This window comes from Nansenia antarctica (genome assembly GCF_963989245.1).
Source record: "Nansenia antarctica genome assembly, chromosome: 1".
NCBI classification, from domain to species: Eukaryota; Metazoa; Chordata; class Actinopteri; order Argentiniformes; family Microstomatidae; genus Nansenia; species Nansenia antarctica.
Window position 1 is genome coordinate 109179770 of NC_137674.1, and position 7500 is coordinate 109187269.

A 7500-nucleotide genomic window follows, 5' to 3' on the forward strand; every position below is an offset into this window, starting at 1 on the left:
CACACCACCAAAGGGACGCTATCCTCATCGATTATTCAGGAAGCTTTGTACAGTTTAGTGTCTTGTGGAAAGGTTGACAGTAAGGTAATAATATTTTGGCACTCAAGGAAAGCTCCTTCGCTCCAGGTGGGAAACGTGTGAATAGGTCATCGGGGAGGCGGTAGCTTAGCGGTTAGAGAGGCCGGCTCGTAATCAGAAGGTCGCTTGTTTGATCCATGCCTCAGGAGGGAGCTGTATGTGCCCTTGAGCAAGGCACTTAACCGTTAATTGCTCTGCTCAGCTATGGCTGACTCTGTGCCTAGAGCAAAAAATACTGAATTCCGACAATTGATTGACAAGTTGATTGCACAGCAAATAAAACGTTATTATTCTGTGCGCATTTCTCCTCATCGACTCGGGCTGTGCTATGATCACCAAGGACTCGATCACATAATATTGATTAAGTCTGGCTTCAGTTGATGACCTAACTACAACACGACAGACTGACTGGCACACATACTAATAATATCCATAATTCACACATTTCATAACACATTTATTAATGTTCGAACCGTTTACGACCACATCATTTCTCTCACGTCTCTCAGCTCTCCTGCCTGTGTGAAGAAAACGTAAAAACCTCAAACCCAAGCCAAGAGGTGGAGAAAAATTCATATCGTAAAAACTGAACAAACATGTTGACTCTCATGATTGTTGTGTTAGCTGTCATTAAAACCCTCAATACTGTTTTGCTTGCAGTTTTTAAAAACATGTTTTATAGTCTAATATCCTTAGCTCAGTGTGCCGAAAGCTTTCTGTCTGCGTGTACACACGCTCTCTCTCTGGCCAGAACCCTATAGTAATAAATTTCATTAAATCATTCCCCCGTTGTCATTAACCCTCGGGTTGTGTTCATGTTTGCCCCCCCATCCTTGGTGTTCCCGGTCTAATTAGACCGGTCTGATTAACTGCTTCATATCTCCAAAACTACATGGTCAAATTTGCTAAATTTGGTACCTGGTGAAAGCTGAGACCTGTGAGATGTTAAAAAATGAACATAGATATGACCAAATTACTGTAATGTGACTAAATACACAGTAGAAATTTAATATTTCATTTCCGTTTTTGAGAATTTCAAATAAGAAGGCCAGTTACACCCTGAAACTCTATGGGCCAGTTCCACAGACAAGGCTTAAGCCTAGTCCTGGACTAAATCACACTTTCAATGTAAAATCTCTATTGAACATGCTTTTTAGTCTAGGATTAGGCTTAATCCTTGTCTGTGAAACCAGCCCTATATATCTCTGCCAAACAACACATTGGATCAGTTCTTCAACATCTCAACATATACTGTGCAAAATGTGATTAGACATAAACAATGTAGACTATTGGTTAACCTGAATAACTGCAATATAGAAAGAATAGACACTGAAAATGTATTCCAAAATGAACATTTATTGTAAAACAAATTCACAGAACATCAGAATGAATAGTCGTGTGTGTGTGTGTGTGTGTGTTTGCTTGCAGAAGCAAGAAAGCCAGGACATACTATACCATTGCCCAATCATAGCTGTTACTGTAGTGTTGCATGTGCATATAATTCTATTTTGATGATTGGGTTGAGAGAGGAGGTACACCACAAGAACGGTGGTCAGGGTCAAGGTCTCTCTGCCTGTGTGTGTGTGTTCACCCACAGGAGTGGCATTTTGCAATCAGGTCAGAGTGTGCCTTGCAAACGTAGGCATCACATTTGTAGCATGTAAGGCTTGTTTTATTGTCTTTAGGGGCACAGAGCTTGCATCTTTGCCTTTTCTGCCCCTGTCCTTGCTGGGGGGCAGCGGCTGGGGCAGCGGCTGGGGCTTGCTGACTCCTAACCAGACTGGCAGAGGCTGGTGTGTGGGGAAGGTGCTGGCGCCTTTGAATTAGAGGAGTAACTAATGCTTTCCCGAGCTCTGCCAGGAAGAGTCTCCTCTTGAAACTCTTCCCCCGATTCCACACTGGGTCGATTGCCATCCATACCACATATGCGTTACACGCAGACACATCCAGGATGTTGTGGAACACTGCCACTGGCCAACGGGCTGTCATTCGCTGGCAGGTGTACGGGCCAGTAAGCTGCAATGAAAGAAAAAATAAATAAGAGGTTGGAAATAATATTGAATCTGTCGTACACAAAAATGCATTGTTTCACATGAATAAAAGTTAAATAAAATGCATGATAGATGAAAATATACATTACCTTATCAAGGCAGTCCACACCTCCTTTGTTGCTGTTGTAGTCCAGGATGATCTGGGGCTTCCTGTCCTCTGTGGTGCTGACATCAGCGTCTTTGTGTACCGTGCTCATCAGGATGACATTTTTATTCTTCTTGGGAACATAGGACACAAGACAGTGTGTGGCAGTGAAAGCACATTTTGATGAGAGTATCTCTCTCCCTCTGGTTGACACCCAGCGCAGGGGGAAGTTCAGGCTTGTTCTTCCTCACTGTCCCCACCATGGTGAGCTTGCGTTTCAACAGCTCCTGACCAAGCGCATATGAGGTGAAAAAGTTATCACATGTGATATTATGCCCCTTGAGACCGGCTGTCATGTCCAGCACAACACGCATGCTCTGGTTTTTTTCTGGCCTTCCATCAACAGGTTTTCCCGTGTAGACCTGCATATTCCAGGCATAGCTGCTCCTGGCATCACATGCTGCCCAGATCTTGATTCCATACTTGCCTGGTTTGCTTGGGATGTACTGCTTGAAGGGACAGCGACCTCTGAAACGGACCAGGTGCTCGTCAACTGTCACCTCAGGGCCTGGATTGTACATCAGTGTTAGGCGCTCCACCCACCTGTCCCAAACGTTCCTGATGGCAGCCAGTTTGTCATTTCGCCAGCGGGCAGGTCTTGTATCTCTGTTATCAAATCGGATAACTCTCGACAGGACATGAAACTGCTGTAATGACATAGTGGACCGTAATATAGGCCTCCCGCACTCCGCATCCCACAGACTGTAGCCTCATTGTTTGACCGATATACTCCTGCTAGAATCAACAGACCTATGTAGGCTTGAAGGTCTACCTGGTCCAGTGCTCTCCATGTGTCCCCAAACACACGCCTCCCCTCCAGGTTTGTCATGTCCAGTACAATTTCCTCAATGGACTCTGGTAAAAACTGTTGGAAGCTGGACTTGATGTCATCCACACGAGATGTAGCATACCGCGTTGGTCCTGGTGTCATCCTTATGATGTTTTCCACTCTCGCTCTGCTTGCTCTATCCTGGGAGGATGAATACCAGAGCAAGTTGCCACCCTTGGACTGGAATGTCACCTCAGGTGCCTGTTCTTCAGGTGCCTCTTCCTCAGGGGCCTCTTCCTCAGGGGCCTCTTCCTCGCCGTCTGTCTCATAACATTCTGGATCGAAGTCAGGATCGGTGTTGTCTTCCAATTCTGAGACATCCTCCTCTATCTCTGGTTCAACTTCAATCTCCTCTTCATCTGGTTCAAAAATTCGGTCGAGAGCCTCTCTGACAGATAATCGCTTAGACAGCCGCTTACTCATTGTGTTCACAGAGTGAATTCAGAGCAAAGCACAAATAAAGCGGGTCTGTGAGAGTTTAGTCTGGAAGGTTTGGTTCACGTGGGGGGATGGGCATATAAGCACAGTAAAGAGAAGGGTTCCCATAACAAACACCTGTTTCGTTTGATACATTTCAGTGTTTGTTATGGGAACCCTTCTCTTTCCCGTGCTTATGTGTCCATCAGAACCATACCTTCCAGAGTTATGGGAACCCTTCTCTTTCACCCCAGGTGAACCACACCTTCCAGACTAAACAATGTTTAGTCTGGAAGGTCTGGTTCGGATGGGCAAATAAGCACGGGAAAGAGAAGGGTTCCCATAACAAACACCTAATTGTTTAGTTTGAAATGTGTCAAACTTTATATATGAGGTATTTGAACAGGTCTGATACATCCTGGAATGTTGTAGCTTGTTACAACTTGTGTTATCCATTAATTTCCTATGGCGGTCATTTTTGACCGGGAACACCACCGATGTTACAAAGTTGACTAAAACCTCAAAATTCAATGCCAGTGGTTAGTCAGCAATTTTATATGTTCAAATGCCTAGTGTGGAGGATATCATAAGGCCTTGAGGCAATCAAATGTAAAACACAATATTTATGATTGATGAAAGTTGCTCTCGGTCAGATTTGACCGGGAACACAACCGGAGGGTTAAACGGCATTAAGAGTGGCCAAATCTCTGGAGCGACCGCACCACACTGCCGCTGTGATGGAGTCCAGAGCGGAGGGGAAAACAACCCACTTGACGTGGTCGACTGGGAGCCGTTTGAAGGAAACGTGAAAGTGGCTGTTCCTTTTATTCGCCCTTCGTCTTTTCCGACTCCGGCAGGCGAACACGGGATTAGCTGAGGAGGGAGACAGGGGACGGAAAGAAAAGAGGAGGGAGAGTACTCCTTCTCCTTTCTATCAGACTTTCAAAGTAATTGGGGAGGGGGGGGGGGGGGGGGGCTATTAGTCTCGTCTGTGTATGTGTGTGTGTGTGTATGTATTTGTATGAGAGTGTGCGTGTGTGCGTGTGTACATGCATCCGTCCGTGAATGTGTACATGTGTGTATGTATGTGTGCGTGTGTGCATGTGTATGTGAGCGTGCGTGCGTGCGTGCATGTGTGTGTGTGTGCATGCGTCCGTGCGTGAGTGTGTACATGTGTGTATGTGTGTTCCTGTGTGCGTGTGTGCATGCGTGCCTGCGTGCATACGTGTGTGTGTGTGGGTGCGTGCTACTTGCAGTGTGTTTACAGATGGGTCTGGGGAGAGAGAGTGTGTGTGCGTGTGTGTGTGTGTGTGTGTGTGTGCGCGTGTGTGTGTGTGTGTGTGAAGGCCTTACACTGAACAGGCTCGTATCATTAGTCTTCCCTGCCAACACTTCCAGGAAGGAACGTTGCAGCGCTGGTCCGTCCCTGAGGAGAGCCTCCAGATAAGATATCTGGACACCAGAGAACCAGAGAACCAGAGAACCAGAGAACCAGAGAGGCTTTTTAGGACTTTTTTGGGAGCTTTCGGACACTTTGAAGGCGAGCGCAAGAATGTCCCAGGGCAGGTCTCTCTCTCTGTGATTCACTTGTGGGGTGTGGGGGGGTGTAGGGTGGGGGGGGGGGGGGGGGGTGAGTGGGTGGGTGGTCAGTGCCAAAAACACATCTGCACGAACAGACGGAATCCATGAGAATGACCACTCCTTGTTTCATTTACTTCCCACTCTCTCTCTCTCTCTTTCTCTCCCCCCCTCTCTCCCTCTGTCTCTCTCTCTGTCTCTCTCCCTTTCTCTCTCTCTCTCTCTCCCCCCCCCTCTCTCCCTCTCCCTCTGTCTCTATCTCTCTCTCTTTCTCTCCCCCCCTCCCCCCACTCTCTCTCTCTCCCCCCCCCCCCCCCCCTCTCTCCCTCTGTCTCTCTCTCCCCCCTCTCCCTCTCTCCCCCCCCCTCCCCCCACTCTCTCTCTCTCCCTCCCTTCCTTCCTCTCCCTCCCTCTATACGTCTCCCGGTGTGTTAGTATATATATTATATGTGTTTTCCTGGCGGCCCAGACATGACCCTTCCTCAATCGGGCCTGGTCTGAACCTTCTGTCCGGACCTTTTAAAAGGTCCCCTGGAAACAGCGGCTCCCAGGCTTCCCCTGGTCGACCCGGTCCCACCGGTTCTGCTCTGGTTCTGGCCCGGCCCGGCCCGGGCTGTGAGGGCTCCTCAGTGTTGGCAGCGACACACACACACACACACACACACACATACACACACACACAGAGACACACACAGAGACACACACACACACACACACACACTCACACCATAATCCCACAGTGTTCACTGTGAGGACAGGAGGACGCGGTTAGAGCCAGGGCTGTGGAATGTGTGTGTGTGTGTGTGAGTGTGTGTGCGTGTGTGTGCGTGCGTGCGTGTCTGTCTGTGTGTGTGTCTGTGTGTCTGTGTGTCTGTGTGAGTGTGTGTGTGTGTGTGTGTGTGTGCGTGTGCATGTGTGTGTGTGTGTGTGTGCGTGTGCGCGTGTGAGTGTGTGTGTGAGACGTGTGTAGTGAGGAGAATAGGTGACAGCCTAGCCTTTGAATTGTTTATCCTCTCTCTCCCCCAGCTCTCCTCCTCACCCCCCTGCATCCCTATCCTCCACCTTTCCTTACCTCCTCCTTACCCCTCCCCTCTCCCTCCATCCCTATCCTCCCCCAGCTCTCCTCCTCCCCCCCCCCCCCCCCCCCCTCCCTCCCTCCCTATCCTCCACCTTGCCTTTCCTTCCCATCCATCCCTTACTACACCCGGGGGAGTCCTGACTGTGTCAGCGAGAGGCGGTCGTCAGGCAGGTGGGCCGGCTTTGAACTCTGGCAGGTTGTCAGCCATGCGAGACGGCTTCGGATCCTAAACGTGCACCAGGGGATGAGCCGGAGGATTTCCTGTTGTTTTTCCTCTGCTCTGTTCCCCTTCTTCGGGGAGGGGGATGGGGACGGGGTCTATTTTATTTATTTATTTTGTTTTTATTACACCTTTATTTGACCAGAAGGTCCCTTGAGATTCAAATCTCTTTTTCGAGGGAGACCTGGCTGGCCAAGAAAGCACACCAGTACAGGTACACGTTTTACAAAATTGGCGAATAAAACATAACAGATAAATATTATAATGAACCATTTTAGGAGTAGCAATTGCACTCTTCTGTCACACCATTTCCAATCAGAGATTTGAACTCTCCCAGGGAGACCAGATTATTAAGATTAATAATAAAAAATTAAACTGTAGTGTGTTCTGGAGGTTATTAAACTGTAGTAGTGTGTTCTGGAGGTTATTCCAGGTTATTAAACTGTAGTAGTGTGTTCTGGAGGTTATTCCACGTTATTAAACTGTAGTAGTGTGTTCTGGACGTTATTCCAGGTTATTAAACTGTAGCAGCGTGTTCTGGAAGTTATTCCAGGTTATTAAACTGTAGTAGCGTGTTCTGGAAGTTATTCCAGGTTATTAAACTGTAGTCGTGTGTTCTGGAAGTTATTCCAGGTTATTAAACAGTAGTAGCGTGTTCTGGAGGTTAGTCCAGGTTATTAAACAGTAGTAGTGTGTTCTGGAGGTTATTCCAGGTTATTAAACTGTAGTAGTGTGTTCTGGAAGTTATTCCAGGTTATTAAACTGTAGTAGCGTGTTCTGGAGGTTATTAAACTGTAGTAGTGTGTTCTGGAGGTTATTCCAGGTTATTAAACTGTAGTAGTGTGTTCTGGAGGTTATTAAACTGTAGTAGTGTGTTCTGGAGGTTATTCCAGGTTATTAAACTGTAGTAGCGTGTTCTGGAAGTTATTCCAGGTTATTAAACAGTAGTAGTGTGTTCTGGAGGTTATTCCAGGTTATTAAACTGTAGTAGTGTGTTCTGGAAGTTATTCCAGGTTATTAAACAGTAGTAGCGTGTTCTGGAGGTTAGTCCAGGTTATTAAACAGTAGTAGTGTGTTCTGGAGGTTATTCCAGGTTATTAAACT